The sequence below is a fragment of the Anomaloglossus baeobatrachus genome, chromosome 1 (genome assembly GCF_048569485.1).
Source record: "Anomaloglossus baeobatrachus isolate aAnoBae1 chromosome 1, aAnoBae1.hap1, whole genome shotgun sequence".
In the NCBI taxonomy this organism is placed as follows: domain Eukaryota; kingdom Metazoa; phylum Chordata; class Amphibia; order Anura; family Aromobatidae; genus Anomaloglossus; species Anomaloglossus baeobatrachus.
The window spans coordinates 20,563,283-20,582,694 of NC_134353.1; positions in this window are offsets into that span (position 1 = coordinate 20,563,283).

The window sequence follows — 19,412 nt, forward strand, 5'->3', positions numbered from 1 at the left end:
TATTTACAGAAGCTGCATAACATAGAGAGCAATGCATATGACTGAATACAACATTTACACTGCTGATGCTGCCCTACACCTGCTCTGCATGTATCACGGCCTATGTAATCTGAGTAGAGCCACTGTTACTTCACAGTGCCTACATAACAACTGTACACATATTCTAACATAAATATGTAGTTTAGTACAATGATTCCTACCGGGATCCACTAGTCAGGAGGAACGATTGAAGAAAAGGAACTGGAGCCAGCTATAGCACCTCTGAATCCTATGGAGGCACCAAGACATCTGCGTCTCCAACTCAGGAAGGGAAGGGAAAAGGGCAGTCCAAGGAAGTATCTTTTCCTTAAAGCAACAGGCTCCAACCCACAGAAATACTGTGGAGATGTATGAGGAAAACACTTAAAACATAAGAAAGCCAACAGTGACCTCTTGTGGGCAACAAACGATATTACCCTTATCCTATTTAATGAATAGAAGACAGAACACTCCCCGCTTGGCGTTAACCAATGCCACTATTGGACTCCTGAGGGGATAACAACAACACAAGTTCAGTGACTGGTCTGGTGAACAGTTTGTTCTCTCCGAGCTTGCTCACTCTGACCTCTACCTTGCGTACTCTCCCATCCTTGCTGGGAAAGGGTTTGGTGACCAGGCCGAGTGGCCACTCATTTCGGTGTGATTGACTGTCCTTTACAAGTACCATATCGCCAAGTCTGATGTTTGGATGGTCTTTCTGCCTTTTTTTGTTCTGGTTTGCAGAGTGGAGAGATATTGTTTCCTCCATCTGTCCCAAAAGGCATTGGACACGTTTTGTACTTGCCTCCATTGTCTTCTGTAGAGGTCTTTCTCGGTGAATTCTCCAGGTGGAGCTCCTGGGACACAGGTTTTCTGTGTAAGTAACATGGCAGGAGTAAGAACTGTTGAGTCTCCAGAATCTCCAGAAAGAGCTGTCAATGGCCTAGCATTCATGATAGCTGTAACTTCGGCCAGGAACGTAGTCAAGCTTTCGTGGGTAAGTCTGGTGTTTGCTTGAAAGAGGATAGAATCTAGAATCTTGCGTGCAATTCCTATCATTCTTTCCCAGGTGCCTCCCATGTGCGAAGAGTGTAGCGGGTTGAAGGTCCAGGTGCATCCTTGCTCACCTAGGTACCTCTCTACATTTGTAATGTCTAGATTGGAAGGGATTTGGAGTTCTCTTGCTGCTCCAATAAAGTTCGTGCCTCTATCAGAACGAATGTGCTTCACAGGGCCTCTGATTGCGATGAAGCGTCGAAGTGCATTTATGAAACTTGAAGTGTCCATAGATTCTATTACTTCGATATGAACAGCTCTGACAGACAAACAGGTGAAAAGAACTGCCCAACACTTTGCTTCGGCATGGACCTTCCTAGTGCGTCTTGTAGCTACGGACCAGGGGCCGAACACATCCAGTCCAACGTTGGTGAAGGGGGGTTCAGTACTGAGCCTGTCAGGTGGAAGATTGGCCATCTTCTGGTTTTGAAACATGCCACGAAGTTTGCGACACGTAACGCAGTTGAAGATGAGTTTGCTCGCGCTTCTCTTCGCTCCGACTATCCATAGTCCAGCCGCTCGTAGACTCCCTCCGGTAAACAAACGACCTTGATGTCTCACCAAGATGTGATGATGTTGAATGAGCAAGGTTGTGACGTGATGACGTCCGGGAATTATTACCGGGTGTTTCTCTGAGACTTCTACCTTAGCTTCTTGAATGCGGCCACCTATTTTCAGCAGCCCATCTTTGTCAATGAATGGGTCGAGTTTCCTCAACGCACTGTCTCTAGGAATGGGTAGTCCTTTATTGAGATTGCTTATTTCCTTGTTGTAGGCTTCATTTTGTACAACATGGAGTATTGTAATCTTGGCTTTCTATAGGTTGGGAGCAGTAAACGCATGCTTGCAGTGATGCCAACCTTTACTGCATCTCTGATTTGTTGGTAGTTCGGACTTGTAAAACTGAGTCACGTGTAGTAAAAAGTCAATGGCCCTAACAAGTGAGTTCCAGGTTGAGAATCTACTGAACCGATGAGATCCGAGGTGACATCCTGAAACCACTGTATGAAGAGCTGACACTTGAGGACGAAGGTCGTCGTCGACATCTGGATCCACCAGTTCGAATGTATCGGGCCTGCTGATGTAGGATGTTGTCTGGTACAAGAAGGCAGGGCCTGTGAACCATGTAGTGTCCTTAAGGTGACTTGGTGCAACGGATCTAGTCGCATGGTCGGCGGGATTGTGATGAGTAGATACGTAATGCCACTGATCAGGGCAAATTGATCTTCTTATTCTCAACACCCGGTTGCTGACGTAGACGTAGAAGCGTCGTGTTTCGTTGCAGATGTATCCTAGTACCACCTTGCTGTCAGTGTAGAACTCTGCATCTTTGATCTCCTGATTCATTCCATCTGAGATAAGTTCAGCCAGCTCAACTGCAAGGACGGCAGCACAGAGTTCCAGTCTAGGTATCGTGTGTTCACGGAGTGGCGTCAGTTTTGTCCGACTCATGACGAACCCAATATGGATCTGTTCATTCACATCGGTGGTTTTAAGGTATACTACTGCTGCGATTGCTTTGACTGATGCATCGCAGAAGATACAGAGTCTTTGAGATTTGACTTCTGTGGATGGCACAGGAGCGTATGGTCGGTTCACATGAAGATCGGTCAAGGCCTCGAGAGACTTCCTCCACTTTGCCCACAGGTCTGCCTTTTCTGCAGGAAGTGTATCATCCCAATCAGATGTCTCTTGGGTGAAGTCTCTTAGTATCATTTTACCTTGGACGGTAACTGGAGCTACGAATCCCAGAGGATCGTACAAACTATTCACAAAGGAAAGGACACCTCTACGTGTGAAGGATTTTTCTTCTTTGTTGATCTGAAAGGTGAAGGCATCTGTCTTCAAGTCCCAAAGTAGTCCTAGGCTCCGTTGCATGGGAAGAGAGTCGATGCTCAGGTCTATGCCCTTCAGATCACTGGAATAGTCTTGAGAGGGAAAGGCTTCCATCAGTTCTCGGCTATTGGATGCAATCTTATGCAACCTTAAGTTGGACTGAGCGAGCATTTATTGAGCTCTTTTTAGAAGACTGATTGCTGCCTCATTTGTGGGTGTGGATTTCAAGCAGTCGTCTACGTAGAAATCCTTTTCCACAAAGGATCTGACATCTGACCCGTACTTCTCTTCACCTTCTTTGGCGGAATTCCTGAGACCGTAGATAGCCACTGCGGGGGAAGAACTATTCCCGAAGATGTGTACCCTCATCCGGTACTCTATGATGTCTTTATCTGGGTCGTTGTCACGGTACCAGAAGAACCTCAGGTAGTTTCTGTGTTCCTTTTTGACGAGAAAGCAGTGAAACATCTGTTGGATGTCAGCCATAAATGCCACCGTGTCTCTGCGGAAACAGAGTAGAACTTCTAGGAGTCTGTTGTTGAGGTCTGGGCCAGATAGTAGGACATCATTCAACGAGATGTCTTCGCACTTGGCACTTGAGTCGAACACCACTCTTATTTGGCCTGGCTTTTTAGGATGGTACACTCCGAAGATGGGTAAGTACCAGCGTTCCTTAGAGTCTCGTAGTGTAGGTGCGATCTCTGCATGGTTATTTCGGAATATCTTCTCCATGAAGGTAAAGAAATGTTCTCTCATCTCGAGAGACTTCTTGAGCTTGTGTCTGAGGGAGACAAATCGACTGTAGACCTGTTCCCTGTTGTTGGGTAGGCGTTGTCTTAGTGGTCGGAATGGTAAGGGTGCCACCCAGCTGTTCGACTTGTCTTTGGTTATTTCTTGGTCCATGATGTCCAACAACATCCTGTCTTCTATGGACATTGCTGTTTTGTTGTCCTCTTTGGTCCTGTGGAAGACTGTACAGCCTATGTGGTCTTGTTCGCCCTCACAAGCGTGGTCTTCGTTGGAAGGAACTGCGAAAAGACATGGCAGAGGAGTACTGCTTGGTAATTCCTTTACCAACAGACTGTTGTGACATGGTTGGAAGAAAGGCTGACGTCCATTTTCTAGTGTGTTGGTGAGCATACTGTTGACTGAGGCTGGCTTGTGTGCTCCTCCTAGACAGACATCTCCTACTATGACCCAGCCTAGGTCAAGTCTCTGCGCATATGGAGCGTTCTGGAAGTCGTTAATGGACTCTCTAGCCTTATGCACGCGTAGCATGTCTCTTCCAAGGAGTAAGGCTATTGGAGCTTCTGAGTCCAGTTCTGGAATCAGGTGAGCTATACGCTTCAGATGGGGGTGATGAGCTGCTACCTCTGGTGAAGGTATCTCGGACCTGTTGTCAGGAATCTGGTAGTACTCCAGTATGGTAGGTAATGATAGGCAGGTCTGACCATCTATGGATTCCACCTTGTATCCGCTTGCCTTCCTCCCCGCCGTCTCAACGGTACCTGAACATGTCTTCAAGGAGTAGGGAGAACCGAGGCCTGCAATGTTGAAACTGCTGAAGAAGATGGACTTGGCAAGAGACCTGTTGCTCTGGTCGTCCAAGATCGCATAGCTCTTAATTGCTTTGTCCCTGCGGCCTGCTGGGTAGACTCTGACAAGGCAGATTTTCGAACAGGACCTTCCTCCTGTGAGTCCTTTACAGATCTCCATACATTGAGAGGTAACCACCGTGGTGTCTTCATCAGTGTTCTTCTGTTTTCCATCGTGTTCTTCTGCTTGCGGCAACACTCGTGTAGGTGGTCCAGGGTGTAAGGCTGTATTGTGATCCGTGCTGTCACATTCTGCACATTTCACGCTAGCTTCGCAGTTCCTGGCCATGTGCGATGTTGCAGCACAGCATATGAAGCAGATGTTGTGTTCCCTGAGGAAGCCTTTGCGATCCTCTAGAGACTTCTCCCTGAAGGCTCTGCATTTTAGTAGAGGATGTGGTTTCCGGTGTAGAGGACACTGTTTACGGATATCCTGGGGTTTGTTCTCTTCTGGGGGATGCTTACTCTCTTTGTGAGCAGGACCTGAGGAGACAATGTTAGTTTTGTGGACTGCCACGGGTGCCCTACTGGGTTTGACACCGGGGGCGGTGGTACATGACAGAGTAAAATCAAAACTAGGGTCATTTCTGATTTTAGCTTGCTGAGCTACAAAACCTACAAATACAGCAAAGGGAGGGAATGGCGCGTTATGTGTTTGCTTATACCGTGAACCGTGTGAGACCCACTTTTCTTGTAGATTGTAAAGAAGTTTTTGCACTATCGGATTGACACCCCTAGCGGTATCCAAGAATGCCAATCCGGGCAAATCTCCTTCCTCTTGGGCAACCTGTAACTCTACTAACAGATCACTTAGCTCTCTTAGCCTTTGAAAGCCTTTGGGTCCTATCTTAGGGAAGTCATCAATTCTTTTAAACAAAGCATTTTCAATAACTTCTATGGACCCATAGCATTCATCAAGTCTCTTCCACGCCAAGTGTAGACCTTTGGGTGGGTTTTTAATGTTAATGTCTCTTAGTCTTTTGGCGTGTTCTACCGATTCACTACCAAGCCATTTTACCAGGAGATCTAACTCCTCGCTACAAGAAAGGTCCAAACCTCTTATGGTGTTCTGGAACGAGGCTCGCCACGGCCTATAATTCTCGGCACGATCATCGAACTTTACAAGTCCTTTTGTGACCAGATCTCGACGAGCAAAGAACTTTGCAAAGTCCATGGTGGCTTGGTCAGTGCTGGTGCGAGCCGGTGTGTGGTCGTGTCTATTGTGTGGTGTATCACCATACCTGTAGGGTGTTTCCGCCTTCGGAAAGTCAGCATAGTACCTCCCCGGAGAGGAAGGTGTCTCTTTGTGGTAAGATGGTGGTTGTACCTTCCGCTCTGTGGAATAGTAGTTTTGGTGAACCTCCTCGTGCTGTACACTCTCTTGCTTGAAGCGGTGTAATTCGAGGTTGGATGGCTGGCCGTCTGCGTAGTCTGTTCGGTGAAGCACATCTGAGCTGTCATCTATCCTGGAGTATTGGTAGACGTATTCTGCGACGCACTGTGCTGGATCCTGCTGGTTTAGGTCCGGCCCAAGAACATCGCTGTGTCTTTCTTCGGGGTGCTCTGCCGCTTCCAGGAACTCTGCCTTGGCTATTGCGGCCGCTGTCTCCTTTTCTACGGCAAGTCTTTCTAGAGTCAGTTGCAGACGTGCACTCTCTGCTTCTTGTTCTGATTGCAGACGTGCACTCTCTGTCTGTTTTAGTTTGAGTTGCATTTCCTGTTCAGCGAAGGAGGACCTCACTTTAGCTGCTTCGGCCTCAGCGCGGGCGATGGCAGCAAGCTCCCTAATTGAGGACTTAGTAGAGCTTGCCCGTGACCTTGTCTTCAGGGAAGACGCTCGGCTGACAGACATTGTGCACTTGGCTGCAGACTACTTTAGCGGGAAACAGAGTCTATTTGCGGAAGGCCTTCCGCGTGGTGGAGAGTGGAATGGTGGTTTCTGGCGTACTGCGGTCTAGTCACTGCGGCTGTATGGTGGCTGCTGCGACATCCATATGCGGTACAGCGTGGATGTTAGCGGTCCCGTTCTACAGCCTGCGACCGGCTATCTTTACTGGAGCTAGACTGCGCTCTTGTTCTATGTAGCTGTATGGCGACTGCTGTAATACCCGTGTGCCGTGTAGCGTGGGTGTTAGCTGTCCCGTACAGTTCGTACGATCGCTGCCTGCGACCAGCAGCCCGTTTTTACTGTTCTGCCTTCGTCCACGTGTGAGCTGTGTGGACTCCGGCATACAGCTAACCTTCATCCACTGTTTCAATAAACAGACTGTGTTGCCTTTAAGTCTTTATTTATTAAATGATGATGGATAGGTGGATGATCATAAGAAATGGATGATTAATTGGTAAAAACTATAACAAAAGATACAAATCCAAATCAGTACAGGCATATCACAAATAACAGAATGACATACATAGTAGTACTGGTATTTACAGAATCTGCATAACACAGAGAGCAATGCATATGACTGAATACAACATTTACACTGCTGATGCTGCCCTACACCTGCTCTGCATGTATCACGGCCTATGTAATCTGAGTAGAGCCACTGTTACTTCACAGTGCCTACATAACAACTGTACACATATTCTAACATAAATATGTAGTTTAGTACAATGATTCCTACCGGGATCCACTAGTCAGGAGGAACGATTGAAGAAAAGGAACTGGAGCCAGCTATAGCACCTCTGAATCCTATGGAGGCACCAAGACATCTGCGTCTCCAACTCAGGAAGGGAAGGGAAAAGGGCAGTCCAAGGAAGTATCTTTTCCTTAAAGCAACAGGCTCCAACCCACAGAAATACTGTGGAGATGTATGAGGAAAACACTTAAAACATAAGAAAGCCAACAGTGACCACTTGTGGGCAACAAACGATATTACCCTTATCCTATTTAATGAATAGAAGACAGAACAAGGTGCAATTGCACAAGCATAGCTGTGGCGCCCTGGACTAGCCAGGTCATCACAGGGACAACAACACAACACCCCCCACCCCGAGATAGGCACATCAGCCAGACACAAATCCTTGTTGCCTCCCTCCAGGGGCTGATGTCCACACCAGGTGGGGTGGAGCCAGGCGGTTGGCCCCACCCACTGAGGAGTTCACAGTCCTGGAGGCGGGAAAAGGAAGGAGGGAGTAGTAGTTGAATGGAGTTCAGTGAGGGAAGTGGTAGTGAAGGAGCAAAACTGACCGTGTCTGGGTATGTGGCCCGGGCACCAAGAGCAAGGTTGGCAGATGGTGGTGGCCATCTGCAGGAGAGGCCGATTGACGCGGAACCGTAGGACCGGAGTCGGGCGGTGGCCCGCCGGTACCGAACCGGGGAGCGAAGTGAAGCCAGCACAAACCGGCAGGGCCTGCGGACCCCGACCAGGCTTGGAGTCGCCGTTAAACAGGTCAAATCCGTTAGTGACCGGAACCCCAGGGGTTTCCTAGCAGTCAAGATCCGATTGAAGGCAACCGTCCAAACAGCAAAAGGGAAATACAGCTACCGCCACAGCTAGAGTTCCCAGGGCCAGAGCCTGCGGGCAAAAGGGCTCCTCTGGCACATATCTTTGCTGGGGAGCGGGTTACCGGTGCGAAGCCATCAAGACCGAACACACACAAAAGGTGCAGGAAAAGGCAGCCACCACCAACCGTCCGGGAGGAGCCACAGCAGCCGGCTGCGGGACCCGTCCATCCAGCCGTTTGATTTACCAGAGACTGTGCCTCCATTTGTGGCTGAGTGAGTACTACCCTGCCGACTGGCACAGCGCTGCGCAGCCCAAGCGACCCTGCACCTTGCCAGCCCTGCTTCCCCGTCACCTCAACCGGGCCCCGGGACCACCAACCCCTACCCACGGAGGGGGAAAACATCTCAGCTGCTCCCTAACAACACTCCCGGGATCCCCGTCACCAGCAGCGGTGGTGCCCACCTTCACCACAACCCGTGGGTGGCGTCACGGACTAAATCCCCAAACCAAACTGCTCCCTTTCACTCACGGGCGAGGAGCGCCACTCGAGTCCCCGGATCCGGCCCACCGCTCGAGCCACCGAGCAGCGGTAGTGCCGGACCCGAGCGTTAGCGAGCGCAGCGGCGGCGGCCTTCCCCGCCCGCGACATAGCAAACATCAATCACATCCACTTCCCTGTCCCAGGGAAGCATCCAGTTGTCCGTGTCTCAACCATATTCTGACCAATTCCGTAACTGAGAAGCTCCACATAACAACAGACACGTGGACAAGTTGTTGTGGACAGGGACGATACATATTTGTCATGGCACACTTGGTGATTGAGGTGGAGGCTGGGACAAACTCAGAAACTGTAACATTACACATCCTACCCACGCCAAGAATAGAGGGTCCAACTTCTACCAGCGTTTCTGCGTCATCATATGCCACTTCCTGTCTACCCTTCTCCTCCTCCTCATCCTCTGCTGAATTACCCTCCCCATCACTACCAAGCTGGGAGCTGTGCAGTAGCGCATCGGCAAAGCGGCAAGACGCTCTGCTGAAGCTGATCTTTTTAGGTCACAAACTACACACACTGCAGCAGAGCTGGGGAAAGGTATAAAATAGTAAACCAAGCAGTGTCTCTTCCCGCTGCACCTCCAACCCAGCCTAGTTGTTTGTGACAATGGGCGTAACCTGGTGGTGGCATTAAAGGTCGGCAAGCTGGTACACATGCCATGCATTGCTCACATGCTGAACTTAGTTGTTCAGAAATTTATGAAAACATACCCTGACTTGCCGTACCTACTTGAGAAGGTGCACCATATTAGTGCCCATTTCGGCCATTCCTTTACCGCTTTTGCTGGTCACTGACTCATGTGCGACCTGCCCAAGTGGTGGAACTCAACATTGTATATGTTCTGAGCAGCAGAGGTCAGAAGCTGAATACCAGCTCCAACATGCCCAACAGACTGATTGTCAGCCACCACACATAACAACAGTTGAGTGAGTGGGAATTTCTGACATTTGTGAGGTTCTTGAGGACTTTGAGCTCTGCACCAAGCCCGTGAGCGGTGATAAAGCTATTATCAGCTTAACCATCCCGCTGCTGTGTCTGTTGAAACAATCACTGCATAATCTCAAACAAGAAGCTTTGAGTTCCCAGCATGTGGCTATGGAGATAGATTTCCCCATGGGTGATAGTACCCAGCCCAGCCAATATTCCGAGGCAACATTAGGTGATGATGAGGAGGAAAAAAACTTTTTTTATACTACACATGGTACTCCCAATGCTATACAGGGGACTCTCAACCCCAGATTCATGTCTGTCCAGCATGTATGACTAGAGAAGAGGAGGTGGCGAGTCAGCGTGAGGAGACGATGGGTATTATTGATCCTCCTGGTTGGGATACAAAACCTTTGTTTTTTGCAGCTTGGCATACATCTCACAGTTCATGTGTAAGTGTCTGTGGCAAGACCCCTGCGTGATACTCATTTTATCCAACAACCTTTACTGGTTGGCCACCTTTCTGGACCCACGGTACAAGGAGAAATTTCCTTCATTCCTTTTGGAGTCACCGGAGGGTTGCACAATACAATCCTTCAAGAGAGTTGTTGTAGATCAGTTAATGAAAACATCACCCTCAGGCAATGCTGGGGGCAGAGTTACCGGCTCTTTTCAACACCAAGAATTAATGGGGAGAGACACCAACACCAGGTCCAACAGAAGTGGGGGAAAATGTGTGCAAACTGGACCATTTTCAATAAACAAGGACATCAGCAAGGGCATTCTGTGCTTCTAACAATGCCAAGGAGGGTGAAGTTGCACAACATGGTCAAGGGGTACTTAACCACTTAACAACCGCGGGCAACAATATTATGTCCCAGCGATCATAGTGCTGACCCCCGTGGGCTGCTGCAAGCAGATTGCGGTGACCAGTGCACATGTAAGCTGATTTGTACAGCTGACATGTGTGCCTGCCAGGCACGAGCAGAATCGCTGTCCGCCTGTGCCTTTTAACCCCTTAAATGGCGCTGTCAATAAGTGACAGTGCCATTATAATCGCAATCGAGCTGGAACTTTACTCATCGACAAACACCGAAAGTCATATGACGTGATCATGTTGATCCGGTGGATGCCATAGTAGCACAGCATCCATGACTAAGGTCACATGGCTAAGGTCATGTAAGAACCAGCCGAGAACTGGCTGTTACAAGAGATGATGATTTCTCCCAGTCTGAGCGATATTGCTTGGATCAGGAGAAATATATGAGCAATCAGACAGCTAATCGTTATAGCCCCCTAGCGGGACCTAGTGAAATAAAAAAAAAAAACAAAGTAAAAAAAAAAAGTTTACAAAAATTTAAAAAAATGAAAAACCTAAAAATTCAAAATCACCCCCCCATTCCCCCCATTGAAAATTAAAGGTTTAAAAAAATAAAAAATATATACACATGTGGTATCGCCACATTTAGAAACAAAATATAATATCAATTAATCTGATTGGTAAACAGTAGTGATGAGCGAGTACCAAAAAGCTCGGGTGCTCGAGGCTCGGGCCGAGCATCCCAAGATACTCGTGTACTCGGCCCGAGCACCGAGCCCAATGTTATCCTATGGGAGACCCGAGAAATTTTTCTGAAATGACCCCCGGCAGCATGTAGAAACCCTAAAAATGTCACAAAAGTCTCAGAAGAGTGCTCAAATGACATGGCAACAGCATGGGGAAGACCCCTTGAAGCATTTATCACTCAAAAGTCACAGCTGTGAACAATTTTATCCGAGTTTTACGCCATTTTTACGGACTCACCAGAAAACCTTCCAACATGACACCAAAATGAATTTTCATGGCGGAAATGTTAAGGGCACATACCCAATAGTGAGATAGAGCTGGTGTATGTTACTTTTTGAGATTACATGAAAGATTTTACGTAAAACATTGTGTGGCACTCCGATGTCCAAAACGCACGTTTTGTGCTTTTTACTAGCGATGTCGGTCATTTTTTTTTTCATTCTATCTCCCGTCGGTCGGTCTCGCTCTGTCTCTCTCTGTCTTGTCTGTTCCTCTCTCACAGTCTGTCGGTCATTCTCCCCCCTCTCTCTTACTTACCGTTCCCCGATCACTGCCGCGGCGCTGCACAGCTGTTCACTAAACTCCGGCGGCTTTTCCTCTTTTGAAAAAGCCGGCCGCTCATTAAACAATCTCGTATTCCCTGCTTTCCTGCTTTTCGGCGCCTATGATTGGTTGCAGTGAGACACGCCCCCACGCTGAGTGACAGGTGTAACACTGCACCCAAACAAAGCAGCCGGTGGGTGTGTGTATACTGTGCAGTGAAATAAATAATTAAAAAAAACGGCATGCGGTCCCCCCAATTTTAATACCAGCCAGATAAAGCCAGACGGCTGAAGGCTGGTATTCTCAGGATGGGGAGCTCCACGTTATGGGGAGCCCCCCAGCCTAACAATATCAGTCAGCAGCCGCCCAGAATTGCCGCATACATTATATGCGACAGTTCTGGGACTGTACCCGGCTCTTCCCGATTTACCCTAGTGCGTTGGCAAATCGGGGTAATAAGGAGTTAATGGCAGCCCATAGCTGCCACTAAATCCTAGATTAATCATGTCAGGCGTCTCCCCGAGATACCTTCCATGATTAATCTGTAAATTACAGGTGAAAAACACACACACCCGAAAAATCCTTTATTAGAAATAAAAAACACTAACAAAGTCCCTCATCACCAATTTATTAACCCCGACAAACCCTCCATGTCCGGCGTAATCCAAAGTCCTCCAGCGTCGCATCCAGCTGTGCTGCATGAAGGTGACAGGAGCTGCAGAATACACCGCCGCTCCTGTCAGCTTCACACAGCAACTGAAGACAGCCGCGCGATCAGCTGAGCTGTCACTGAGGTTACCTGGATCCAGCGGTGGATGCAGCAGTGGCCGCGGGTAGCCTCAGTGACAGCTCAGCTGATCGCGCTACTCACCGCCGCTCCGGTCAGCTCCGCGCAGCAACTGAGGTGAGTAGCGCGATCAGCTGAGCTGTCACTGAGGTTAATCGCAGCCACCGCTGGATCCAGCGGTGGCCGTGAGTTACCTGACTGACAGCAGCTGATCGCGCTACTCACCTCAGTTGCTGTGTGAAGCTGACAGCAGCAGCGGTGTATTCTGCAGATCCTGTCACCTGCATGCAGCAGAGCTGGACGCGACGCTGGAGGTCCGTGGATTACGTCGGACATGGAGGGTTTGTCGGGGTTAATAAATTGGTGATGAGGGACTTTGTTATTGTTTTTTTATTTCTAATAAAGGATTTTTCGGGTGTGTGTGTTTTTTAACTGTAATTTACAGATTAATCATGGAAGGAATCTCGGGGAGACGCCTGACATGATTAATCTAGGACTTATTGGCAGCGATGGGCTGCCATTAACTCCTTATTGCCCCGATTTGCCGTTGCACTAGGGCAAATCGGAAAGAGCCGGGTACAGTCCCAGAACTGTCGCATCTAATGTATGCGGCAATTCTGGGCGGCTGCTGACTGATATTGTTAGGCTGGGGGGCTCCCCATAACGTGGGGCTCCCCATCCTGAGAATACCAGCCTTCAGCTGTATGGCTTTATCTGGCTGGTATTAAAATTGGGGGGACCCATTTTTTTTAAATTATTTATTTATTTATTTTACTGCACAGTATAGACACGCCCACCGGCTGCTGTGATTGGGTGCAGTGAGACACCTGTCACTCAGCGTGGGGGCGTGTCTAACTGCAACCAATCATAGGCGCCTGTGGGCGGGGAAAGCAGGGAATATGAGATGGCTGTGTGCAGAGCACAGCGCGCCCGCCGGTATAAAGGCTCGGTTACGCTGTGCAGGCCGGCCAATCACTGCAATTCCACAACTAACAGGGCTGTGGCATTGCAGTGGTCTGCCAGCCAATCCCTGCATGAGGGCTGGCTCTCAAAAGAGCGCCAACATGCAGGGATAAAGACCACGAGTACAGCACGAGTATCGCAAAATTACTCGGTACCCACCGAGTAGCCAGAGTACAGTGATACTCGTGCGAGTACCGAGTAGTAACAAGCATACTTGCTCATCACTAGTAAACGACATAGCGGCAAAAAAAAAATCCAAAGGCCAAAATTACGTTATTTTGTCGCCACAAATTTTGCACAAAATGCAATAACATGCGATTAAAATATAGCATATTCACAAAAATGGTACCGTTAAAAATGTCAGCTTGAGGCGCAAAAAAAAAGCTGTAACTGAGCCATAGATCTTGAAATATGAGAATGCTATGACCCAGGACAGTACTCCTACTCTAGCCTAACTACCATATGTCATTGGAGGCCCTTGTGATGGGGACTCCCTGCATCAACCATGACTCAGGCCATAGGGCTAAGTTTTTTAAATAATGCACATCCGTGTGACAACCGCATCCTTTCCGTTCTATATACAGTCCATTTTACTTCCGTGTGCCTTCCATTGTTTTTTTAGTGGACCGCAATGAAAAACAGAATGAGGGTTACATACAGTCAAAAGCTATAAAGATAGATAGCTGGATGGATCTATATATATAATTGCCTTATTCTGTCTGTCTGTCTGTCTGTCTTGCTCCAAAATTGTGTCCTTACGGTGACACAAAGCTGATTGGCCGCTGGGCTCGCCATGGCCCCGCCCCCCCGCACGGATTGGCCACTCGCCTCGGCTCCGCCCCCCACGGATTGGTCGCTCGCCTCAGCCTGGCCCCGCCCTCCGCATGGATTGGCCACTCGTCCCGGCCCTCCGCACGCATCACCAGACATAACCTTGCACTGCTGGGATCGTGACGGAGCCGGTGAACGCTGGTAACCATTATACACATCGGGTAACTAAGGTCCCTTAGTTACCCGATGTGTATCATAGTTACCAGTGTACACCGGCTCCGTCACGATCCCAGCAGCGCCAGACATAACCTTGCTCTGCTGGGCTCTTGACGGAGCCGGTGAATGCTGGTAACCATTATACACATCGGGTAACTAGGGTCCCTTAGTTACCCGATGTGTATCATAGTTACCAGTGTACACCTGCTCCGTCACGATCCCAGCAGCGCCAGACATAACCTTGCGATGCTGGGATCTTGACGGAGCCGGTGAACGCTGGTAACCATTATACACATCGGGTAACTAAGGTCCCTTAGTTACCCGATGTGTATCATAGTTACCAGTGTACACCTGCTCCGTCACGATCCCAGCAGCGCCAGACATAACCTTGCGCTGCTGGGATCTAGACGGAGCCGGTGAACGCTGGTAACCATTATACACATCGGGTAACTAAGGTCCCTTAGTTACCCGATGTGTATCATAGTTACCAGTGTACACCTGCTCCGTCACGATCCCAGCAGCGCCAGACATAACCTTGCGATGCTGGGATCTTGACGGAGCCGGTGAACGCTGGTAACCATTATACACATCGGATAACTAAGGTCCCTTAGTTACCCGATGTGTATCATAGTTACCAGCGTACACCGGCTCCCGGTACACATGTGCAGGGAGCCGGCATTATAATCCTCTCCCCCCAGGACTACTCCTCCTATTATAGTCCTCCTATTATACTCCTCTCTGAGTATAATAGGAGAACTATTATATCATGGGGGATGGAGCACGATGGGGTGCGTAGCATGGGGGATGTAGCACGATGGGGGGTGCGCAGCATGGGGGATGGAGCACGATGGGGAGTGCGCAGCATGGAGGATGGAGCACGATGGGGAGTGCGCACCATGGGGGATGGAGCACGATGGGGGGTGCGCAGCATCGGGGATGGAGCACGATGGGGAATGCGCAGCATAGGGGATGGAGCACAATGGGGGGTGGGCAGCATGGGGGATGGAGCACGATGGGGGGTGCGCAGCATGGGGGATGGGGCACGATGGGGGGTGCGCAGCAAGGGGGATGGAGCACGATGGGAGGTGCACACCTCCCCCCAACACACACACACAACACACCACACACACACTGGGAACCACAAACACCGCCATACACAGACACCCACACACACAGACAACGCCGCACACACACAACACCCAACACACAAACACCGCGGCATACATAAATATACGCACATACCGCACAACACACACATTGCACAAAACATACCTCCCCCCAAAACACACCACACCCACACAAACCGCGCAACACACACACACAACGCTACAGACACACAGCGCTCCACAAACAATGCAACACATGCAACACACAAACAACACCGCTCTCACCCCCCGCCACACCCAGACAACACCCAGAACATGTACAGCGCCCTACACAAACACTTGGTAACTACACACAACAACATCTATATATATATATAACAAAAATCATACATGAACTACACAATACGTAAATTCTAAAATACCTGATGCGTAGAATCGGGCCACCTTCTAGTAGATAGATAAATAGATAGATAGATAGATAGCTGGATGGATAGCTAAATAGATATAATGTCCCACTCTCCTGCATTTTATAATGTTGCACCCTTTGGTGCTTTTCATGTGGCACTAAAGGGTGCTTAACCGTGTATTTAGCTAAAAAAGAAATAAATAATTTAAAAAAAACGATGTGGGGTTCACCCCTATCTTTTGTAGCCAGCTCGGGTAAAGCAGATGGCTGCAGTCTGCAAACCACAGCTGGCAGCTTCACCATGGTTGGTAATCCAAAACAGAGGACACCCCACATTGTTATTTTAAAGTCCCCACGTGCAACCCTGGTTCTTTACTGCACTAGCATGGGTGAGTGTTGTTCATACTAATGATTGATCGCTTTGATATGACTATTTAGTGCATATTTTCTTCACTTATCTTTTACCTTATTTATGAATAGCTCAACTTATCCTGTTTATCTTTAAATTATTACCCAGGGGTGTGTGAGGTCCTTCCATTCCGCCTCTGCACTGTATCCATGTGTTTTGTAATCAATTATTTGTATTGTCCTGAAGCAATTGTCACAATTAATATTTATATAGCATTTATTATTGGCTTCATGGGATTATTATTTTTGATTCCTTGGCAAAATTGAAAGACTTCTTATCTTTCTTGTGTTTTCATAAGTAAGTAATTTAAAACTAAAAACGTGGGTTACCCCCTAAATTGGATCACCACCAGCCAAGGTAAAGTGGACACCTCTGGTCTAGTATTTTCAGACTATGAAGTTTCATGGAAATTGGACCCTCCCCAGCCTAAAAATAGTAGGCCGCAGCCACCCCAGAAGTGGCGCATCCATTAGATGCACCAATCCTGGCACTTCGTACCAGCTAATCCCGTTGCCCTGGTGCGGTGGCAAACGGGGTAATATATGAAGTTGATACCAGCTGTCTAATGTCACCTGGCATCAAGCCTTGGCATTAGGGATGTCACGTCATCTATCATATACCTGACATCACTAACTCAGTCAGTACTAAAAAAAAATAGACAACAAAAAAAATTTATTTGACAAAATACTCCCCAAAACATTCCCTCTTTCACCAATTTGTTGAAAGGAAAAACAAATCCGGGTCCGGCATAATCCAATAAGGGGGACCGACGACAATCCATACCATAGTAACTGTCCCAGTCAATAAAGAACAGAATGTTCCCCATTGGCTGGAAGAGCAGTGCAGTGACCTGTGCTAACATCATTAGGTCAGGTCAGGTCACTGTGGTGCATAGCGAGCACCGACATCATGAACTCATGAAGTCAGCACTTGTCACTGAGTTCCATGGCCACTGGATTCTCATGGGAACTGTCCATTGAACCCATGATGTCACAGCTAGTCACAGTCTTGGGCCGTTTGCGAGACTTGATGTGGGAATGCGGCTTCATGGAAGTCAGCGACGAGCACTGACGTTGAGCGCTGACATCACGAGTTCAGCGGAGATCATCACAGCTGGTAATGATCTAAGCTAACCTCCTGATGTCGGTGCTTGTCATTCCGCAGCTGCTTGCACACTGCTGTGTGAGTCACTGCAGGGCTGGGCAGGGCAGTGTGACATACATTGCAGGGGCAATGATAGACATAAGCCACACGGAACTTCTTCCGTGTGACATTTGGACTGAGAACCCACTCTACAGTGACCAAGCCTTTCATTAGCAGAAACAATCAAAAGGCTTGACTCATCTTTTGTGAGGAGCATGTGTGCCGCCCCTGCAGTGGTCGAACCACTCGGATACGGGGGTTACCATGGCTCGAGGGTCTCCGGACCCGGGAGCTCACGGCCACTTTAAATGAAAAGGGGGCTATTTACAAGGGGAGAGTTTGTGACACCACCCGTGGTTCGTGGTAAGGAGACTACCGCCACTGTCGATGGGAGTACCCCAGGGAGATGGAGTGAGCCAGCCAGATGACGTTCCCTCCACGGGTGGGGAGGTCCTGGGATGCTAGATGGTGGAGGTGTAGGGGAGCGTGGTGAAGGTTAGAAGCACGGGAGGACAGCATACTCACTCAGGCATTATTGGTATAGATGCGACCAGAAAGCAGACTCTGACACAGTAGTAAACCAAGTCTCTGGGTGCCGCTGCCACTTCAGGGGAGCTTGTCCGGGAGTCCACTCCCGATGGTATTGCTGATGGTCTGTACCTTGCCTCCATGCACTGTATTTTAGATGTTCTGAGTGACCCGTCTGCTTGAAGCTGTCGGGGTCCCACTCCCCACTGTTAAGCAGGGAAACTGTGCTCTTGATGGCTGAAACTTGGGATTTCAGTGGGCCGCATAAGCTGGAAATCCCTATTCCCCTCTTTGTGTTGGTGCCTTCGATCTCTGAGCTCTTGGGGAAAGTTCATAAAGTGACTATCCTCCACAGGTTAATTATCAGGTTGCGTGAAGCTACTCCCTGATCTAGGGTCCAGTACCCTGCCGTGCTCGTCCCAGTTCGGTTACTAGGTACTCCGGTGCTGGCCATTCTCCAAAACTAAACCGGGCACCCTTCTCCAATACCCTGTGACCGGGTCTCCGACTCATTCGGTCCCAGGCCACCGCCTGTGACCTAGCCAAAAGTCCCCAGACAGCTCCAATTCCCAGCTCCTCACTCTTTGGGAGCTACTTCCCAACTCACTAAGCTTTGCTCTCCACTTCCTCTCACTGACTTCCTCCCTCCCACCAGCCTGCCTGACCCCTAGGCGAGTGGCCCTGTTCCAGCTAAACCGCCTACTGGTGTGCCTGACAGAGTGTGGTGTGAGGTGTGGCTAGGATTTGGATGCTGATCGAGCAAAACCAATGTTTAGGATCCCAGAACCATGGAGGGTTGAGTCCTGCACAAAGAGAAGAAAGGAGTGCAGTACCCTGTGACACCCTGACTAGTTCAGGGGCGTCACATTAAGTTTTGAAGTCAGAGGAGAAGTGTCTACATTTAATTTTAGTGATGAAAGTAAGTTTAATTTATTTGTGTATGATGGGAAACAATATGTTCATTGACAAACTAGGGGAAAGACTGAACCCAAAGTGTGTTAAGAAGTCAGTAGAAGGCGGTGGAGGAAGTGTCATGGTTGGAGGAATGTTTTCTGCAGCAGGAGTTGGACTTCTTATACAGGTACATGGCAGAGTTAATCCAAATCCTTACTTGTGTCCATCACTCAATCAGCGAGCAGTTTTCATGAAGGACAATGCGACCTGTCACACAGCAAAACGTTAACTCAGTTCCTTGAAACAGAAAACATCGAAACAATGAAATGGACGTCCAGATTCCTGATCTACACCCAAGAGAAAATTTCTGGAGAATCCTTAATGACAAAGTTAGGGCCAGGAAACAAATAACAGTCAATGAACTGTGGAAGAGACTGGAAGAAGAGTGGACCAAAATCCCCCCAGAGGAGTGTGAGTGACTAGTGATGTCATCTTTCTCTGTGATACAGTCATTGCTGTTCTCTAATTATCAACATCACATTTTGGCTAAAATATAGGTTTTATGTTGATAAACTATGGATGTTTGGTAAAACACTGTTCTAGTGGCATGGTGCACCCCTTACCCTGTTCTAGTGGCATAGT